The 22,718-nt window shown below is 43.1% G+C and overlaps 1 long non-coding RNA gene across 2 annotated transcripts; it reads right to left on the bottom strand.

Moving 5' to 3' along the window:
* Positions 1-5,061: 5,061 nt before the first annotated feature.
* On the bottom strand, positions 5,062-17,697 carry LOC103234434 (uncharacterized). Of its 2 annotated transcripts, none has more exons than XR_005238278.2 (7): positions 17,360-17,697; positions 15,645-15,798; positions 13,794-13,958; positions 13,588-13,702; positions 9,063-9,140; positions 8,452-8,579; positions 5,062-7,589 (listed from the first exon to the last, which is right to left on the bottom strand). It is a non-coding gene; the product is annotated as an uncharacterized lncRNA (long non-coding RNA). The 2 variants fall into 2 exon arrangements; XR_005238279.2 differs by having other exon boundaries at positions 8,452-8,522.
* Positions 17,698-22,718: the final 5,021 nt, after the last annotated feature.

The raw sequence follows: 22,718 nt of genomic DNA, 5'->3' as shown, positions 1-22,718 counted from the left end.
ATATTTTTAACTTTAATGTTTCTTTTAATATCTGGTGGGACAATTTCTTCCTAATTACTCATTCTTTCTAAAATGTTCCAAGCTATTTTTTTCATTCCAGATTTATATTAGAATTAATGTTTCAAGTTCTCACACATCACTCATATCAGTAAATGAATAATTTTTTTAAAACTCTGCTGAAATTTTTATAGGATCTTCATTAAACCTATGAATAAATATGGGACAAATTGATGTTTATAATATTAAAGGTTAATGCATTTTCTAATCAAAACTATTTGATCATCTTAAAGACCTTTTTATATCTTTTCTATCATTAAAATTGTATAATTATAATTTTTTAATATTTCTGGTTAATGACATTCTTTCCCAGTTATTATATATTCTAATGTTACTGAGAATGGAATTCTGTTTTTGTTAATTTTCTATTTGATTATTTTTGACATACGAGACATTAATGGTTTTTGTATTTTGATTTTGCAACGAACTGCCTTTCTAAACTTGCTTATCATTTTCAAACTATATTTTCATAATTTTAAGATACCATCAACTTTTATATTGATCAACATTTTAAATACTTAGGTAGGAAAATCTGAGAAACAGTGCTACGTTAAATACACGCACTGATTGTACAATGCATTCTGAAGTTTTAAAAATTCAGCATCTTAGGACATGTAGATTTTATAAGCAGAACAACCATCTTATATGTTAACACCATTCTGTCCTCATAGTTTCTCCTCTTTATTTCTCTTATTTCTACAGGCTATTGTTGATGATATTATTTTTGATTTTAATGAGAAGACCTCTAGTTTAGTGGTTTTTAATTACCAAACTTTTCTTTAATATGGGGAAGGTCAGAGGCCTTTTGAAAATCTGATGAAAGATGTTCATTCCATCCTCCAGATAAAGCAAATGTGCACTCACAACCTGACTTCCTGAGCCTTCAAAATTCTCTCAACCCTCTCTGTATAGGCTTCCACCAATCGCCAAAGTCCATGAAACCTGGTTCAGGACTCCTCTACGGTGTTACCTCTTAGACGAATGCTAAATGTTAACATTGATTACATTTGCTTGGTTAGGACATCCTCTTTATTCACCCTCTCTATTTCTGTTTTTTTCCTACATAAAGTTAGTAATTAGTGTTGGATTCTATTAAATACCATTCAGGTATCACAATAGATTGTATCATTCCTCCCATTTCTTCAGCCCTCTCGGTACTCATGATTTGCAGTGAAACCTTACAGTTTCTTCTGTGAGAGGAAGAGTGGATTTTTCTGCCCTGCTGTTATTGGGAACAGATATGTGACTTGCTTAAATGGCCCAAATTGCAGGTTGAAGCCAGGCTGAGATGAATCCAGCCTAGATCAGGTAACCTCCAGCTGACCCACAGTCAGCTGACTAAACATCTGTATTAGTAAGGGTTATCCAGAAAAGCAGAACTGATAGGACACAGTCAGATACATAGATAGATAGATAGATAGATAGATAGATAGATAGATAGATAGATAGGATAGATAAACAGATGATAGATGGATAGATAGATAGATAGATAGATAGACAGATGACAGATGGATAGATGATAGATAGATAGATAGATAGATAGATAGATAGATAGGATAGATAAACAGATGATAGATGGATAGATAGATAGACAGATGACAGATGGATAGATGATAGATAGATAGATAGATAGATAGATAGATAGATAGATAGACAGAATGGATAAACAGACGATAGATAGATAGATGACAGATGATAGATAGATAATAGACACATAGAGGGATAGAGACAGAAAGATGATAGATTAGATAGATAGATAATAGCTATATAATCTATACATAGATAATAGATAAATGATAGATAGATAGATAGATAGATAGATAGATAGATAGATAGATAGACCAACAAGAAGGGGGAATTGGCTCATGCAATTATGGAGGCCAAGAAGTTCTTTTACAGGTTATCTGCAAGTTGGAGAATCAGGGAAGACGGTAGCATGGCTCAGTACAAGTCCTAAGGCCTGAGAACCTGGGAGCTGATGGTGTGCATCCTAGAGTCTAAAAGCAGGAAAGCCTGGAGGTCTGATGCCCAAGAGCAGGAGAAGATAGGTGTCTAAGCTCCAGAAGAGACAGAAGGCAAATTTGCTGTTCCTTTTTGCTGGATCAGGTCTTCAGCTGATTGATGGAGTCTACCCTAACTGAGTGAGGGTGGATCTTCCTTACTCAGGCCACTGATTCAAATGCCAATCTATTCCAGAAACACCTTCACAGACATATCCAGAAGTAATGGTCTACCAACTATTTGGGTATCTCTTAACCCAGTCAAATGGGCACCTAAACCTAGCCATCACAGCCACTGAGTCTGGGGACTGGTTTTTTTTAAACCAAATTTTGTAGCTAACCAATACAGGTATCTAATGATTTATCAGTGTATTATCATTCTCTTGCTGCATAACAGATTGTCCTCATCTCAGTGACTCAGAACAGCACATGTTTTCCATGGGTCAGGTGTCCAGCCCGGCTTAGCTAGACCCTTTGCTCAGGTCTCATAAGGCTGCAATCAAGGTAGGAGCTAGGCTGTGTTTCTATCTGAACATTTGAGTTGGGAAATAATCCACTTCTAAGCTGAATCAGGTTGTTGGCAGAACTCATTCCCTTATGGCTATATTGCCAAAGTCCTGTTGTTGTTATTGTTGTTGTTTGTTTGTTTTGTAAGCTGTAGACCAAGAACCAGTCTTAGACCCTAGAAGTTGCCCTCAAGTCCTTGCCATAGGCCTCCTCTGTAAAGCCACATCCACAACAAGGCAGCCTACTTTTTCAAAGCCAGAGAGAGAGACAGAGCATGCTCACCTCTGTTGAAGACTCTCTGCCAGTCAGGACCTCCTGATTAGGTCAAGATAATCTCTTGATTTATTCAAACTCAAATGATTAGGAACTGTAATTACATCTGCAAAACCCTTTCATCTTTGCCACGAGATTCTATTGATTAGAAGAAAGTTACACTTTCCAACCATAGCCAAAAAACAGGGATTATATAATTTCATTGGGGGTCATCTTAGAATTCTGCCTACCACAATCTTGTATTTAATATGCTTAATTATATTAATATGTTAATGTAATATTTGCATGTTAAATCACTTTGCATTCCCAGAACAAATTATGTTTGGTTATAATTTATAATTCCTTTAAAGTCCTGCTAGTTTTCTTTCATAGGTAATTTCATTTGTACTTTTGTTCTCCTATTCAAATAAGAGATTGATCTGGAGTTTCTTTGCCATTCTGGTGGGTTTTATAGCAAAACGTGAAACTAACATTGTAAAACACACTTGGAAGTCCACTGTATCTATCAGTGTTCAGTCAGGGAAACAGACCACCTCAAATATCGTGAGAATAAGAATGACTTGTAGCTGCCTTCTTGTCTTTGGTTTCACAGGGGGTATGTTAGGGAGGTATTTTTGGTGTTGAAACTTTAGGATGTCATCTAGTGGTGGTGTTTAGGTGTGTAGGTCAGCTAGTAGGCTGTTGCTCGGTCATGTGGCTCCCCTATATTTCCTCATAGTTGCAGCCATGCTCCCTCTCAATGCTCTGAAAGTGTGGGCTCCTCTCCCACTTCCGTGCTGGCTGTAGATAGTGGCATGGTACTCCTGGGTTTCCCACTTCAACTCTGGGGTGATCTCAGGGTTTATGGTTCTTCCCCACCTTGGAGGCAGCAAAAGAAGGGACCTTAATAGTGGTTGTGACCAAGGGTCTTTGTGTGCTTCCTGAGGACTTCACCCCAGAGAGATACAGGTAAGCAGTTGCTCAGTGTAATCAGCCCAGATAATCATTAGAGAAATGCAAATCAAAACCATAATGAGATACCAGCTCACGCCAGTCAGAATGGCTATTACTAAAAAGCCAAAAAAGTAACAGATCCTGGTGAGGATGAGGAGAAAAAGAAAAGCTTATACACTGTCAGTGGAAGTGCAAATTAGTTCAACCATTGTGGAAAGCAGTGTGGTGATTCCTCAAAAAGCTAAAAACAGAACTGCCATTCGACCTGGCAATCCCATTACTGGGTATATAACCAAAGGAATAGAAATCATTCTACTACCAAGATACACATATGTGAATGTTCTTTCAGCACAATTCACAATAGCAAAGACAAGGAATCAACCTAAATGCCCATCAGTGATGAACTGCATAAAGAAAATGTGGTGCATATACATCATGTAATACTATGCAGCCATAAAAAGAATGAGATCACATCCTTTGCAGAAAAATGGATGGAGCTGGAAGCCATTATCCTTAGCAAACTAACACAGGAACTGGAAACCAAATACTGCATATTCTCACTTATAAGTGGGAGCTAAATGATGAAAATACATAAACAGATAGAGGGGAACAACACCCACTGGGTCCTACTTGAGGGTAGAGAGTGGGAGGAGGGAGAGGATCAGGAAAAATAGCTACTGGGTACTAGGCTTAATAGTGAGGGGAGGAAATAATCTGTACAACAAACCTCCATGACACAAGTTTACCTATATAACAAACCTGCACATGTACCCCAGAACCTAAAATAAAAGTTAAAAAAAAAATAAGAGTTTACATGGACAGGAAAAGATCTAGTAATGTAAAGGGTGAGAAGGAGTGGGGAAATTTGGAGGATCAGGGAAAGCTTTGTTGACCTCCTGAGCCTGGCTGCCTGGCTGGATGAGCCTGAGCTTGTGGGGAAATCTGAAAAGCACACACACCCAGTCACTGAAGTGGGACCCTGCAGGAGGAGCCCATTGCAGTGGACCTGCAGTGGAAACTGTTCCCTCTGTAGGAACCACTGCCTCTGCAGACCTACAGCCGAGCACCTGGGGGCGGTCTTGGGGGTGCTATGGGAAGATGAGCTGGTCATAGAGCAAGAGTAAGGTGAGGCCATGCTGGGGCCCAACAGTCAGCTCAGCATCTATCTGTCAGCGTGTCTGCCCACCCCAACCTCTGATAACGACCTCTGTCTCCTTCCCACCCTGGGAAGCTCGCATGAATTCCTCCGTGGTCATTCTGGGAAATATCATTTGGGGCCTTAGACAAGAGCTGGAGTACCAAGTTGACAAGGCACAAGTCAGGCCTGCCTGTCATGTTCTTATGTCTGAAATGATCCAGGCAGCATGGGAAGATACATTCCTTGAAAGACGGAAAGGGCTTGCCTATAAAGTTTTGGATGCTGGACAGGATCACAAGAAGCAAGAAGTGGGAAACATATAGGAGGCAGCTCACAGGGAAAGAAGGGAGAGGGAGGATTCCAGGCAATCAGAGCTCTCCACCTGCGCCAGGGAGAGCTGATTGGAACTGAAACCCAGAGTGATCCCCACAGGATGGAATTACTCCTTAGAGCAAAGGACAAGTAGGTCCATATTCAGAGAGTGCACGGAACAGGAAAAGCTGCTTTCCTTCCCCATTTTTACAGTATTAGGCTTTCCTTGCCAACTATTAAGCTTTTCCTTTTTGCTCAGTTTGAGGTTTTGACTAAAGACAAAGAAAATTGTCTTTAATAGAAAAGTTGATTGGGAGACCACAACAGTAGGATAGCTTGAGGCCAGGACTTCAAGATCAGCCAGGGAAACATAGCAAGACCCTTCTCTAAAAAAGAATAAAATAAAAGAGCCAGGTATGGTGGTATGTGCCTGTGATCTCAGCTACTCAGGAAACTGTGGCAGGAGGATTGCTTGAGGCCAGGAGGTCAAGGCTGCAAGTGAGCTGTGATTGTGCTATTGAACTCCAGCCTAGGCAACAGAGTGAGACCATGTCTCTAAAAAAAAAGGAAAGGAAAGGAAAGGAAAAGAAAAGAAAGGAAAGGAAAAGAAAAGAAAAGAAAAGAAAAGAAAAGGAGAGAAAAGAAAAAACAAAAGATGACCTCATGGACTTTAATTGCCATTTTGCTTTTGTTTCAGTTTATTAATATGTCACTCTTTCACTGAGTTCTTTGTATCATGTTTTATGCCCTTTGAATTATATTTTCTTCAAATGTTTTTGCTTTAATTATTTTAATTTACACAATAGACAGTAATTCTAGTAGTAGTTTCTTTTAAACTTAGAGAAACAAAGGTTTAAGTGGTATTAACTACTTCAAAAAATAGCTTTTGCTTCATAGTTATTTTAAATCCTCTGTCTGATAATACCAACATTGCCATTTCTGAGTCTATTTCTAACACTTGTTTTATCTCTTCAGACTGTGCTTTATCTTTCTTTTTAGTGCAACTTGTGATGTTTCGTTGAAAGTCAGACTTGTATGGGGCAATAGGAACTGTGGTATATCAGCCTTTAATGTGGGGATTTATGTTAATCTGAGTAGGAGTTGCGCTGTGTTTAATGTTTGTTGCAGCTGTAGGTACCAGAAACTTCCAGTTCCTCTAGTGTGCTTGTTTTGATCTCACTTTTTGACTTTGGGCCTCCCTATGGACTCCACCTCAGAGAGTCTGCAACATGCAACGTTTTCCATTGTTATCCAATGTTACCATACTGTGTGGTGATAACATGTTGGGGCGGGGGACCATTCTATAATCTAATTAAATCTCAATATTTTGGTGGCCTTGCTTCTCGGGGTTGTGACCTTTGCAAGTGTTGCTCCACTTCTAGAATGAAAAAACAATGGTACAGTTTACCCCTCCACCCCCTACTCCCTTTCCTGGCTTCAGTATTCCCAAAACATTTCCTTGAAACCCAGATCCCAGATCCTGGCTGACAATGTTCCAACCTCTACCCTTTTTTAGGTACTATAGGAAGACTGGAGGGGCCTTAAGTGGCAGACCCTTTCTCAGCCTGGGATCAAGTTTCAGAATGGTGCTCTGGGTACATCCTTTTCCCTGGAGAGAAACTCTTTGAACTGGAGAAGGCTCTGGGTATATGTCATAATGATTCATCTTGGTCAGAGTGATGAGGAAATCTCTCTTTAGCCTCGCCATGAGAACTTGTTGGGGTTTCTGGAAACTCACGGAGCTGTGGGCTTCGTCCTAAGAATTCAGCCCCTGGAGTTGCTCATTCTCACACAAGTTCACTTTCAAACTCCAGCAAATCACCAAAGCAGACACCTAAATGATCCTGCCAGTTTATGCCTCCTGTGGCTTCAGCTCCACGCAAGCAGATTTTTGTTACCATATCTGTCCAGATGCCCCTATCTTTCCAGGTCTCAGTGTGGCTTTGCCCTGCCACCTCATCAATGGGTCAAAGAAAAATTGTTTCTTTTCAGTTTGTCCAGCTTTCTGTTCTTTTTGGGACAAAAACGTTGACTTCCAAGCTCTTTTCTTGTTGGAGCTGAAACTGGAAGGCCTCATTACCCTTTAAGGTAGACACAAAAACGAGTCTTATATAGATTATTTTGTCTAATAAAATGCAGACTCCAACTGACCATTGAACATGTAGTAATCGGTATCTCTGGGTTCCCTGTGTCAATGTCAAGTACATCTTTGTAGGTGTGTTATTTTTTAGAATGGAAAGAGATGCCAATCAGGGCCTAGGGGGGAAGCACTGAAAGCTTTGGAATAGGCCATGGTTATTACGTATGAATTCTGGGCACCTTCTCCTTTGTCTACTCTTATGCATCATCAAGCGAAACTTCATGGCTTCCTTAAAAAAAAAGAGAAAGCAGTTATTAGCGGGGTCTAATGGCTTTCCTGAAGTCACAGAACAAAGACACTAATCTAGTTCACGCATCCCACGCTCCTGGGAAAGACCCAGCAAGATAAAGAGACTCATGCAAAGGGAAATGTCAGAATTTTAAAATACGCAACAAATCATTGAAAACAATAGTTACTTTTCAGAAACAATTATGAAAAACATAAACATAGAAATAAACCAAAATAAGAACTGAGATGCAAAATTGCACAATGGCCTGTTGAGTTAGGAAGTGAAGGGCAGGGGGAGCCCATGATTTCAGACCAGCCTATGTGTAGCATGCCTTGGCTTTCAGGACAGGCTTCCCCAAGACAAGCTAGGCGTTTGCCTAACATGGCAAGACGGGAGAGAGCATAAGGAGGAAGGAAGTAACTTTGATTAAACATCTGCTGTCCCACATTTCTCTCACTCATCTGTTTGCTCATTTGAATGAATTATTAAGGTCATGCTACACGCCATGTACTGTTCTTGGTGCTGCTGATAGACAAATCAGTGTGACCTGGTGCATTCTCTTGTGAAGCTCGTCATTCAGTGTGGAAGACAGACAGGTGTCCAGGTAACTATGTTCCAGGGTGATACATGCTAAAGGAGAAGTCTGCAGATATTTTCTTAGAATGCCCTCGGAGGAATCTGAACCTGCCAGAGTTGGGGCAGGGGATGCCAGGCAGAGGATTCTAGGCATAGCATCCTATACCAGGCACATGAGATGCCAGGGACAAGAGTGAGCATGAGGACCGAGAGTGAAGAGTAAACCAGGCAAAGGAAGGGCGTGTGTGAAGGTCCAAGGTCCAGGGTGCAGGGGAGCATGACTTACTCAGGAATTGTTAGGTTCAGCATGGATACCACTTAGGCAGCTGCTGGCAGGTCAGGATAATGCCTTCATCCCTGGACAATGGGAGCCAGGAGAGGTTTCAGCAGGACAGTCTCATGGTCAGGTTGTTGCTTCAAGGAGACCATAGTGACAATTATATATGAAATGGATTGGGGTATATATAAGACTGGTAGCACAGAGATCCGTTGACAACCTCAGGTAGAAGTGAAAGAGACTCAAAATAAGGAGTGGTGGTGGAGAAGGAGAGAAATTAAAGGGTTGAATGCATACTAAGAAGGTAAAATGGCAGCCCTTAATGGCCACTTTGATTGGGGACATGAAGGGAAGGAGCTCAACTGCATGACCCAGGTCTAGATTGTAAGGAATGGAGCGATGGATGGTTCTAGGTATGAGGAGCAAGGAAGTTTCGAGGGGATACAGAAGATGATGACTACAGTTTTGGGTGTGTTAATGAGGCTTCCAGTTGGACGTATCCACATTTGGAATTGAGGAGAGGCCTAAACTTGGAAATTGTCATAACCTAGATGAAGGGATTTGAAGCAGGCCCTGTCACCGCCCCACAATACTCCCTGGCCAACCCAGAAGTTGCTTACATGTGGTTGCCATTCAGACCTGTGGTTTTCTGTGTCTCTCTGCCTGAGACATTCTCTGGTTTTGTCACTGCCTGGCACCTGCACAGAAGAGACAACGTTATGGGAGGTGACCCCTCAGGAACAACCCTCAGTTTTTGAGGGAGGGACTCTGTTAGATAAATACCCATTTCCTGGCCCCTTGGGGAGCCCATCTGTGTGCATTCCACGCCATTGTTCCTCAAAGTTGAGCCCAACCTTTTCCCCTGGAGAGATTGCTAAAACTCACATTCCTAGGCCTTCTCCAGAGACTCTGAGTTATTAGGCCGGGTTGGGAGGGAATAAGATTTGCGTTTCTATGCACATCAAAACCACAATGAGCTATCATCTCACCCTAGTGAGAATGGCTATTATTAAAAAGACAAAAAATAACAGATGCTGGTGAGAATGTAGAGAAAAGAGAGCTCTTAAACACTGTTGGTGGGAATGCAAGTTAGTACAGTCACTATGGAAAACAGTATGGAGATTTCCCAAAAAACTAAAAATAGAACTACCATTCGATTCAGCAATCCTACTACTGGGTATTTATCCAAAGGCAAAGAAATCTGTGTATCGGAGAGATACCTGCACTCACATGTTTAGCTTAGCACTATTCACAATAGCAAAGACATCAAATCAACCTCAGTGGCCATCAGTGGACCAATGGATAAAGAAAATGTGGTATACATACACAATAGAATACCTTTCAGGCAAAAAAATAAAAACAAAAGAATGAAATCTTGTTATTTGCAGCAACATGGATGGAACTGGAGGTCATTACATTAAGTGAAATAAGCCAGGTACAGAAAGATAAATACCACATGCTCTCACTCATATGTAAGAGGTAAAGAAATTTATCTCATAGAGAATAAAATGATGGATACCAGAGGCTGGAAGGGTGTGAGGGTGGGAGGAGGAAATGAAGAGATGTTGGTGAGTGGATGCTAACATACAGCTGGATAGAAGGAAAAAAGTGCTAATTATTGACACTAGGCTAGGGTGACAGTCCTTAGCAAAAATATATTGTTTATTTCAACATAGCCGGAGGAGAGGACTTGAAATGTTCCCAACACATAGATACCGAAGGTGATGGATACCCCAAATACCATGATTTGATCTTTACACATTACATGCATGTAACAAATGCTCACATGTATCCCATAAACATGTAAAATATTATGTAACAAGAAAAGGTTTTTTTGAAAAATTTGTATTTCTAACAATCTCTGTTTTGCAGTATCTCTCAGCACAAACCCAAGGGGTCATTCCCATTTTGCAGGAGAAGTAACCCCTGTTTAACACTCACTTTATTGATTTTCTGTCTTCCCTGTCTCCCCTTCCTCTCATCCGGCTTCTTGGGATCACACTCGAAATGAACTACAGGCACCCAAATCTTCGTCTGAGGTCTGTTTTTGGTAAATCCTAAACATGATAGCCACTGAGGCCCCTGTCTTATGTATAATAAGGGGATACTTAGGGAAACTATCTCAGAATTGTCATCCAAATTGGGACACATGGGCATGCATGAGGGGCAGTCAGGGTAACACGGCAGCTTGAGGATTGTGCCTGATTTCTGTTCCCCTGTTAGAAATATTTCCATCACAGCACTATTCACAGTAGCAAAGATACGGAATCAACCTAAGTGTTCATCAGCAGACGAATGGATAAAGAAAAGGTGGTGGATATACACAATGGAGTAGTATGGGGCCATAAAAAAGAATGAAATCTTGTCATTTGTGGTAACATGATGGCATTGGAGATAGGATATTCACAGAGAGAAGGATGGAAATTTCAACAAACTTGGAAGCCTGGTTTACTGATTGATATGGTTTAGCAGTGTCCCCCTCAAATCTCATCTTGAAATGTAGCTCCCTTAATTCCCATGTGTTGTGGGAGATACCTGGTGGGAGGTAATTGAATCATGGGGGTGGTTTTTTCCCATACCATTCTCATGATAGTGAATAAGTCTCATGAGATCTGATGGTTTTATAATGGGGAGTTCCCCTGCCCACACTCTCCTGCCTGCCACCATGTAAGATGTGCCTTTGCTCCTCCTTCACCTTCCACCATGATTGTGAGACCTCCCTAGCCATGTGGAATGGTGAGTCCATTAAACCTCTTTTATAAATTACCCAGTCTTGGGTATGTCTTTATTAGCAGCGTTAGAATGAACTAATACACTGATCCATGACGTTAAGGTCTGTGGGAGGAAGTCTCAACAACCATATGGAGAAGGGGCCCAGTTCTGTCTCCATTCACTGTACTTCCTGGTCAGTAAGGAAACATTAGTTATTGTGGTTGTTGTGTAACTTTTGAGACATTAATAAAGCTTAGTTACTGTTATTGTTGTTGCTGTTGCTGCAACCATAATATTATATTATTATAGAAGCTTCAGGGAGTTACTGTTATTACTGTTATTATCATTGTCATTGTTGACATCATTCTATTGGGCCTTCAAAGAGTCTACTCCTTGAAGAGTGATGCAAAATTCTATGCCTTTTTTTGAAGAAAAGGTCCACAACTTTTATCAAATTTTTCAAGAAACCTCCTAAGAGATAACCTTTGATTTAGAGGGTAGTTTGAGTCCGTGAGAATCAGTAAGATTGAATAGAGAAAAACAGCCAAGCGCATGGCTCATGCCTGAAATCCCAGTCCTTTGGGAGGCTGAAGTGGGAGGATTGCTTGAGCCCAGGGGTTCAAGACCAACCTGGGCAACTCAGGGAGATTCATCTTAAAAAGACTCATCTCTACAAATAATAAGTCGTAAAAAATTGTTAAGCTGGGCACAGTGGCTGACACCTGTATTCCCAGCACTTTGGGAGGCTGAGGCAGGCGGATCACGAGGTCAGGAGATAGAGACCATCCTGGCTAACACGGTGAAACCCCATCTCCGCTAAAAATACACAAACGATTAGCCAGGCGTGGTGGTGAGTGCCTGTAGTCCCAGCTACTCAGGAGGCTGAGGCAGGAGAATGGTGTGAACCCGGAAGTTCGAAGTTGCAGTGAGCTGCGATCGCACCACTGCACTCCAGCCTGGGCGACAGAGCAAGGCTCCATCTCAAGGAAAAAAAACAAAACAAAACACAACAACTGTCAGTCACGTGTAGGGTGGCTAACTCTGATCCTGGCTACTTGGGAGACTAAGGCAGGAGACTCTCCTGCACCTGGGCCTTCAATGCTGTAGTGAGCCATGATTGTGCCCCTGCATTCCAGCCTGGGTGTCAAAGGGAGACTCGGTCTCTCTCTCTCACACACACACACAGAAAAGAGAGAGAGAGAACAGTTCTGTGTGCAGATTGCTAAGACAGCAGAGTCGAGTTCACAGCCTGGAAGCAGCAACATACAATGATGAACAAGGAGAGGTGGTGGTGTGGATGGCAGAGAGAGGCATGTTCATAAAAGGAGAAAACTGCCAGTAGTAGAGGGCTGTCTAGAGAAACAGGCAAGGATGAAAGCAGACCATGCTCAAGGCATTTCAGGAGGATGGTGAAGTCAGGAGGCATCCCAGGATGACCCAGGCACTGTAGGGAGTGACTGAGAAGAAAGACAGTCCCAACAGAAGATGCCAACATCTCTTTCAACAGTGAGAGGGTTGGAGGAGACTCTGCAGCTAAAAGAGGGAGGTGGGACGGTGGGGAGGGGGAATAGTTTTCAGATGATGGAAATAAATACAACAGTGGACCATAATGTTCACAAAGGACATAACATCTCTTCATCTCTGCTTTAAATATGGAAAATGAGTCTCAAGGAGGTAAAAAAAAAAATGTTCAGTTTCACTTAACCCATTGGTATGGTTTGGCTGTGTCCCCACCCAAATCTCATATTGAACTGCAGCTCTCATAATTCCCATGTGTTGTGTGGGAGGGACGTAGTGGGAGATAACTGAATCATGGAGACAGTTTCTCCCATCCTGTTTTCGTGATAGTGAATAAATCTCACGAGATCTCATTGTTTTATAAGTGGTTTCCCCTTTGCTTCACACTCACTTCTCTCTTCCCTGCCACCATGTAAGACATACCTTCCACCTTCTGCCATGATTGAGACCTCTGTAGCCAAGTGGAACTGTGAACCCATTAAACCTCTTTTTCTTTATAAATTATGCAATCTCAGGTATGTCTTTATTAGAAGCATGAAAATGGACTCATATGCCCAAACTGGCTTCAGTCTGTCTCTCTTTGGAGCAACCCATCCATGGCATAATATTTCTTAATAGTGTTTGTAGTCACAAATATCCATCTTTCCATGGCTACCAAACTAGATTGAATTCTTCCATAGGGTTCCTTGCCACCGTTTCATTACAGCCCTTTCTCAAGATCACTTTTCAGGGTGCAAGGACCCCAGGAAGGGGTAATTGCAATCGGAGTTTGTGGATGGATCTGGCCTCAGATGTCTCCCTCTAACTTAAGGCAGGAAGCTGAAGGCATTGGGCACCTGGGGTAAAGCAGAGGAAGGGCCCAGAAAGTGGACAAGACAGACAGCCACCGAAGATGCAGTGCCACTGGAATATTACCTCGATGGGACTTGCAGTAATGACACCCACGTTTTGGTTCCTTCTTTTGTCCTTTGATGCCTTGGTGAGGTTGGGTCAGTGCAATGGTAGCAGCCTTCTCCAGAGGTCAGGGGATCTGCCAGGATGGGAACAGAGAGTGAGTACTAGGCCCAGGCAAAGCCATACAGTGGGCTGGGCTGTGACCTGCATGTCCATCTGTGGCTCACCTAGGGACAGCAGCTGTGGTTCATGCGCAAACGGGAATATTGCAGTCCTCACATCTTGCAGAAATCCATCCTCTGCTTGTTCTCCATGCTGATTCAGGCTAGAAGAGCTTGGTCACCAAGACATGGGAAGATCGTGCAAGAGCGTGAAACAGAAGGACCACAAGGCTACAAGCAAAAACAAAGCCAAAATTCGACCACAGCAGAAAATCAACTGCTAAACTCTAAGAAAGGCTAGATCCCAATGTGTGCTTATTGTCTCTGGAAGAATATATCTCTTCCCTGCTTGAGAACGCCCTGGCTCCCTGACCCTCTCCTACAATTAACTTTACTGCAGAGGCAATGGAGTGAGGGAAGAAGGGATGGTAGAGACACAGAGGCAAGACTGTAAACTGAGTAAATCCCTGATGCCACAGAGACAAGGTGGAAAGGGTGGCACCGTGATGGCAAGGTGACTTAGCAAGCCCAGAAGGCAACAGGCTGGCTTCATCCAGCAACAATCAAACTGGTATCTGCCACAAAAATGTAGGAAGGAAAATCGGGACTTGATCCGAATAAATCTATCAAATATCAAGTTTGGCATGAATAAAAATGCACCTAGTGTATCATTGACTTTTGTATATCTGAACTCCAAACCTAACCAGCTGGAATACCCTATTTTAAGTAGCATCTCATTCGACCTTCCAAAAGCAAGGCAAGTTTTAGCAGGTTGGAAGTCAGTGCCTTAAACAGTATCTTCTTCTCTGGATGCAAATGAGAGAAGTACTGATCTGCTCCACGGAAGAAAAAAAATCAGAACTAAGCCCCAAAAGTCAGACTCACAAAAAAATCAGTGTGATGGTTTCACTATCTAAAGGGTTATTGGCAAGTTAGTGGTCCATGTCCTGTGACCACATTGGCTCTGCTTTATAAAGAATGTGTCAGTCCTACTGTCTTCACAGCTAGGAAGTACCGGGTGGTTATAGCCCATCAGAGCGCACGTGAGCTTGGGCAGTGGACTTGATTTCTGTCCAGGTTTTAAAGCTCATAATGAATGATGGTTGCCAATATGGGCTCAGACAGACCTGAGTCAGATTTCTACTCTGGGGCTTGGAAGCTGTCAGGAACTTGCTCAGTCTTCTCCCCTCCCACCATAGGCCTGTGACTCTGCCCCGGCTTGAAGGACTTTGTTACAGGCAGATGAGATAACAGCTGCAGACCTCTTGGCTCCGTGTCTCTTCCCTCGTAGTTGCTCAGTAGCTAAGTAGATACCGGTTCTATTTTCCTCTAAATTTTCCTTACAATTTAATCATTGGCACGGGTCTCTCCAAAGAGCAATTTATGTTAAAGAATAATTTTAAGTCATTCAATTTGATTTTAATAGTCATAGCTAGGCTGTGTCTAGGTTGTGATTTTCAAAGAAAACCAAACAGAAACACACCATTTAAAATGAGTTAAGATGAAATGAGCCAATGAGTTAAGTTGGATACATTTTGTATGTCATAGAAATGGTGGGCAGGAACCAAGCTGAGGTAGGTTAGGGATGAGGTTAGAGACTAGAAAAGAAAGGAGAGTGAAGGCTTAAGGAAATAAGACCATCTCCCTGCTGTGCCCTGGGCCATCTTCCTCTGCCCATCAGTCCTGCTTGGGCCAGGTGGGCAGGATGAGGGTCCTTCACTCGTCCGTGGAGTCACTGCAGTCCCTCCAGCTGAGCTCTTCTACCCCACCCAGCTTCTCCTAAAACTACCACTTGAGACAAAAGGAAAACATGATTTTCATCCAGATGAATGTGGTGTGTGTGTTTTTTTAACTGTTGCTGAATGTCACATCAGAAATTAGAAGCCCTAAAAATTAATTTTAACCAAACATACTCACTTCATTCTTTCTCGCTGCATTCATCTTTTCTGTCTCATTCTGCTCTCACTTCCTGAACAGGAGGAGAAATGTGAGATCCTTCAGTTTTAAAAAGTAAAAAGCCACGGACAGAAGCATGCCCTTCTCCTTTGGTTCTTAGCATTCTGGAACGCACCTGTGTTAAAATATGAAGAAATAAAACAAATATAAATTATGCATTTTCCAACTTAATTTAAAATGCATTATGCTCTGCTTTGTTCTCTGGAATTAGTCTTATTAAGGGGACAGATCTGTATGGATTAATTTTGAGTCAGTTTATTCACTTCTTTGTAATTCAGTGGCAAGGATTTTTGTCCCCAGGCATCAAATTAATTTTTTTTTTTTTTTTACTGTAAGTAACACATACAAAATATAGACCTCTTTGTGTTATTTCTTTGTTTACCTGGCATGCAACATATTCTCATATTATGCTTCCACCAATTCTTAAATCTTCTCCCTTTAAAGAATAAAACTTTACCCATGATTTTTAAAGCAATGTACCCTTTGTCACAATATTGGAGTTGAACACAATAATAGCATTATTCTCTGGTTGTATTCATTTCTATTAGAGATCTTCATGGCCTCCCTCCAACCCAAACTCAAGGAGACCAGCCCCCAAGCCCCTGCCTCCTCAATAATTTTGTCAACATGTGAACTGATATTTTACGGCTATTTAAAATAGGTACCAAATCATCATTCTTAAGTATTGTTTTAGTACAGTAATTCTTTGTTCCGCTTCGACATTTTAAATCTTTATATTTCCCCCCCACACACACACGGAGCAAGAAAATCGTCTGCATTCTTAATTAGTCTTCTTTAAACAAAATATCCTTTCATATGCACTAATAAAGACTAAGGAGCCTTCCCCTCTTGTTTAAATAACTGCTTGCTGTAGTATAAAATTGTAAGAGACACGATGCAGATCAAGTTGCGGGCTTGAAGTGGGGAAGAGGAACAAGCCGTGCCATAATAAGCAGATTTTAATGATTTACTATAAATCAGCATTTTTGCCCTGTCAGTGAGATTGAAGAGGCAGACAGCTCCTCACATGTCTGCCGAGCAAATGCCTTCCTGATGAATCATGTGCACTGAATCACTGATCACAACATTCAAACGGCACATCCAAATAATGAGGGAAACATATACACAGGCTCCCGATGGCGGCTCCAAGGCAGCAGGAATGTATGTTTTCCGTTGTGTGGTCGTTAAACCCCTCGCATTGATCCTCCGAGGACTGCATGGAGGGTAATAGAAGTGTATATTACCCGGTTAACCGCTGATGCCCGAAACACAGGCTGATCTCCATAAATGCTCTCCCCAACCCCCTAGACTTTTGATGAGAATCTAATCTGGTCTTAGCAGAAAGCAGAAAAAATAAAAATAAAAGACAGGCTGTAATAATGAACCTGAATGGAAAGAATCTGGCTGCAAAACCCAGTAGAAATCGGAGCTAATTTCTGGGGGCTGGTCTTCCGATGTTCCCCACCCAAGCCTCTGCCCCTGCTGTTTGCTTCCTCTGCTAGTGCCTAATATTCCCCAGCAGTAGCGCGTCCAGTGGGCAGGATCGCCCCTGGGAAGAGGAGTGCCATGCTTCCTGTTGGAAGGACGCATTTAGAAACTGAGTATGTTGGAGCGCCTGACAGGACAGTGGTCCGGAGAGCCAGGCCCCTGGAGCAGACCCTGAGGCCATCCCTGACCTGGACTTGGAGATGTTCAGGAAGCCTTTCCAGCAGACCAGAAGCTTCCCCTGATGGCAGCCTTCAGGGCCTCACTCCTCTCGACAGCCGCAGCCCAACATCAGCATCTCTCTCTGGTGCCGCTTGCTTCTTACTGTCTTTGTAACACTCATCCTCATGGACTGTGGCTTCCTCAGTTGCAAAATCATTGTTCTAACTTTTTTGGAAGCCCTTAAAATAACTTGCACATAGTACAGGTTTTGTCATCATCCACCCACCTCCATGAGTAATGAATGAATGAATGACAACCACAGAGGCCGAGTATTGGCCAGCCACACTCAGCCGGCTCTCTAGGATACCTCACTCAGAGAAAACGAGGACATCCTTGAGACTAAGACAATCAGTTTCTCTTTGCCACATCCTAACCCCACTCCCTCTGTCATCCAAAGCCCTGCTTTGGGGCCAGCTGGGAATCTACCAACCCTGGTCCCACCTGTGGAATTACCTGACTGCCCAGCTGCTGTGGGGAAGATCTCCAAGGGAAGTCCCAGTTTAAGCTGTAGAGGAAAAGAGGACGGCCTCCAACACCTGGGCATTTCCCACTGCATTCCCGTATATACCCCACATTCCATCCCAGCGGTGCTCCTGGAACAGAGATGGGGTCCCATGGTTACATTTGCTGTGTCTGGCTGCAATGCCCACTTCTCCCCTATTTAAATCTACGTATTGTTAAAAACAGAGCTCTCCTTCCTCCCTGAAGCCCTGTCTCATCTTGTGCAATGGAAGCAATCTCTCCCTTCTCTAAGCCCAATTATGCTTCAGATATTTCCTTTGTTCATTCATTCATTCATTCAGTCAGCCTGCCTCACACCAGGAGATGCCCGGTCTCTTCTAGTAATGGTGAAAATAAGAGTGTCACCCTATGGGGTGGCAGAGGCTGCACCGTCCATTCTTCAGTGCGCATTGAGCATTCACTGTCTGCTAGGCACTGTTCTGGGCACGGTAGTGACGTAGTTGGGGCTGGACAGGCCCTTTTCAGGAGGCCACCAATCTGTGCTAGCTGTGTCTTCAATCAGAATCCTGCACTTAAAAGGGCCTCTCCTTGGTTTAATGTTCTAATGTCACCATCACATTCGTAACATTCGTGAAATTCGTAACAGTTTTCGAACCAGAGGGCCTGCATTTTCATTTTGTGAAATACTATAGCAGTCCTGGCTTCTATTTTGGAGGACTTGAATTTGGGGTGGGGGGTGGGAGGGAGATGAAAATAAACAAGTAAATGAATGAACAAGACATGTCAGATGGCTCTGTGTGATGGGACGGAGAGTTGAAGGAGGGCTACTTCACATGGGGAAATTAAGGCAGGCTGGTGAGAGGAGGACTTCTGAGTGGAGCTGCGTGTGATGGGGGAATACAACCATAACCAGCATAAGACGAACCAGTTAACCTCATGAATGAAATGAGCCGATTAATCCTATGGGTTGCCTCAGTGATGGCTCAACCTTTCATTCTGTTCTGGATGCTTGGACTGGTGGGTGCCTTCCTTCTCCCACCCTAGAGGGAAATTGTTGGGATGTATAGTCCCCTGTGGCCTTCCCTCCTAGCCAGAGACAGACAGACCATTAATGCCACCAGGAACAAGGAGCAACACCCTGGTGTGTGCACTCTGGAACCCTCCAGAACCTCCTGGAACCTTCTGAAACAGAAACCTCACCTTCCTCCTCCTCCCCTGGCAGCCTCAGCCCCTAGGCCCCCTGGGTCTTCTCAGTTCCTCTGTCCACCTGACTTTGCTCACGAATCTTCCATAGGAGATGCCGAGTCCTACAGACAGCCTTGAGAGACTCATGCCCAGGAGGTACTCTGTCTCTGGGTCTAAGGTTTAGGAAAATGGTGCAGACCAGCCAGTGCTTGTGAATTTCCTCTTCTCCTTGGGTCTCCAGCCGCAGGCCCCGCTGTGGTGTCTCAGAGCACCCTGATGGGTTTGCATTACAGCCTTTAACAGTAGCCTTCCTTGGTCAGGTAAGTTAGGTGTGAATTCTTTTACACAGGACTCATGCTTCCTTTAGGCCTCTGGGGAGGACGGGAGTGTGGGAACTGGGGCCAGAGCTGTGCCCTCCCACAATGGCCTCTCCCTGCCCTGTTCAGGGACCTCTCCCACCATAGTTGAGCTGTCTCCTGGAGAAGACAGAGAACCAAACAACCCATCATCCCACCCGGTGAGGAGGACTTGAGAAGACAGATTAGTGTGGCACCAAGCACAGTGGCTGGCACAGGAGACCCTTGTCACCTCCTCCAGGCTGTCTGCCTTCAATAACAGGCTCCATCGTGGTGCTTGGGTACTCCCGCAGCAGTCACTGATTCTCTGCTGTGGCACACTCCTGATGAAATTCAACAGTTGGGACAAATAGGCTAGAAAGAAAGCTTTCTGGGGGCAGAGACCTTCGGTGCCACAATGCTTACCTGGACCTGATACTCAGTAGGTGTGCAGGGGAAGGTATGCGGAAGGGAAGGAAGGGGATGGTGTGGTACGCACAGCGGCAGCGCACAGGCTGTATGTGGGCAGCGCCCAGGAAGGAGGTGCGTCAACACAACAAGGGCTGACACCGAGTGCTGTGCAGTTGAAAGCCACAATGTAATTATCCACCCAGGAAAAGAGGGTCCCCTCCCATGGGACTGCCATCCACATGAAGAGAAGGAAAATAAACTCATTCGAGGTCAATTTAAAGGTTAAATGGAGGTCAACCGGGGAGGGGGGAACTGAGACCATCCCTGTCGATGGGAGCAGTCTTGGCCACTCACTTAGGACTTTAACCTTTGGCTTTAACATTCATCTGAAAAAAAAAAAAATTGTGAAGCAGATAATTGGGTATTAGTAGACATACCATTTTAGCCATCTTAGAAAATAAAAAATAAGAGTGATCGTGGATCCAGTGGCAGTTACTTTAGAAAGATAGTAATGTGTAATTCCCAGTTTCTCAGACTGTAACTTCTGCACTTACCGCTAATTTCTCCACTGCTCCAATTGCAGTGTATACATTTAGTTTAGAATTTATCATCACCGTTTGTGTATATTACACCAGCAGCATAATCCATCCTCATGAAGCTAATGCTCAGCATTAGGAAAATGGACTCCGTATGGAGCCTGCCAGACTCTGGCCTCAACACAGACCGAGTTGCCGGTTCCTGGGCCCCCACTCCCCCCACCCCAGAGTATATGTGGCATTATGTTTTGTGCACTCTCTCCAAATGGCACGGTCTGATTTCTGCAAGTTGCTGGTGTCCATTGTCTGTGGATGTAAAAATCAATGACCTACATAAGATTTTGATTTTGCACGGGGAATTGAGAGAGAGAGATGGAAAGAAACACTGAGAGAGAGAGAGAGAGAGAAATGAGATGAGATGCAAATGGAAAATAATGAAACAGTCATGTTAAGAAATATATTAGCATGTTGGACTCAAAAAATATATTTCCAAGAAGATATCCTTTTTTTTTTTCTTCCAACAGGAACATATTTAATTTCATGGTCATTTGATTAAAACAGTTAATTGTATTAATGTGTTATTGAGCTGAAAGTGCTGGTCATTCCGGGGTGGACGCTCACTCGGGCGCAGAGAACAAAACCTCGTAATTCCAGGGCTCTTTGGGAGCCGGTGGAACTAGGACCTGCTATTGAAACCTCTCAGTGGATATTCAATCCTTGTTTTTATTTTCTTAAAAGAGAGAAAGAGAGGGGAAAAAAAAGCCTCAAACTGCTGATTTCTGCAGAAAAATCTGCAAATGAACTGTTCTATTAGCACAAACATACCGAAGTCTTTAGAACCCCTCTCTTCAAAAGCATAATTAGGTATTTATTTCAGACATACTAACATCTTTGCAGTAGCTAATAAGATGCAGCCCATTTGAATATTAATATAATAAATGATTAAATTAAACAGCAAGATTCAGACTCAGAAATAGCCTTTATAGGTCCCAGGGGGTCACTAAAACTGTTTCCATTTCTTCCTACAGTTAACATAGTGCAAGGGACAGGAATGCATAGAGCAATATTTGTCTTATGAAACGCGGAGTTTTATATGGTGCTATTCAGTTTTATTACTCCACAGTTTGAATCTGGGGCCCAGAGTGAAGTCACCATGCTGTGGTCTGACAGCCCCTCTTCCTGTCTCACGGCTTGCTGGCGTTCCAGAGATGCTCCACTGCTTGGCGAAGAGTCCTCTCTGATATCTCCATACCAATAGGTACTCATGCAGCTGGGCACAAGGTAAACTCGTAATACGGTTAAAGGGAACAAAGGCAAAATCCAAAAATCAACGGACTCTGCATACCAAACTGCCCAGGGTTTATTTTGTGTGTCCACATGGGTGTGTTTCTCGACTCCACTGAGCGCAGCGTGTGTGTGGTGGGGGTGGGGGTGAGTAGGGGGCCTGGCTGAAAGGCCACACCCAAAACTGGGGTGTGGGCTGAAGCCAGATGCACCAGGATGTGGGCAGGCTTTTCATCTCTCAACTAGGAGGGACCCTCACCCGCCCACTTGATGTGCACAAAAAAGAATAGGCAAAGTCCGCAATCATAATTGTTCCAATAAAGGTGTTTCCCTTTTTAAATGAGTTCATGAAAACTGCACAGTCTCCAAATCCCATGAACCTGAGATGTGTTAATAAACATCTGGCCATGGTTTTTGCTTAATTAGCATTCTCTAGTTTGGACAGAAGTCTGTTTATGTGAAACAAAACACACACACTTGCGCGCGCACACACACACACATATTCTGTTTTGTAAGCCACAGCCCCTCAGAAATCCAAAACGAGCCTCCCCTAATGGCCGGAGAGAGATTTGGGTCTTTCCATACTCCTATTTGTCAACTGAGCAGCAGAAAAGAAAAGATACTTGGATCTGCATGTCTAATTTTATTATGCAAGTCTCAGATCCAATATCTAATAACTTGATATAGTCATGCTGTTTCAAAATATTCACATTTTTGGAATAGAAGATATTGAAGCTTGCAGGTCAGCTTGCATTAAATAGAAAACAACACAAACCAACCTCAAGCATGTCCACAGTCCACATTATTATTATCCACAGCCAAAAATCTCCCAGCCCCATCTCTCTAAGGAGCAGCGTCGGCAGGGAGGTAATGGGTAAACCGTAACCCGGCTTGCAAGGCTTTACTGTCTAAATTAGATAAAAGAAAAGTAGGAAGAAAACTCAAAGATAAGTGGTACAAAGTAAATCAAAACAAATCATCTTACCAAACTTTATTCACATCTGATACCATTTTTAGAAATTAAGGTCAGTTTTGTGGAACTAATAGGAAGTTATACCTATATATCTTGGACACCATGACAATGCCGGGGTGGAAGATTTATACACCATGGTTGC

The sequence above is a fragment of the Chlorocebus sabaeus genome, chromosome 6 (genome assembly GCF_047675955.1).
Source record: "Chlorocebus sabaeus isolate Y175 chromosome 6, mChlSab1.0.hap1, whole genome shotgun sequence".
Lineage (NCBI taxonomy): Eukaryota > Metazoa > Chordata > Mammalia > Primates > Cercopithecidae > Chlorocebus > Chlorocebus sabaeus.
Note: the sequence above shows the minus strand (reverse complement) of the source record. Positions and strands in the feature narration are given on the sequence as shown.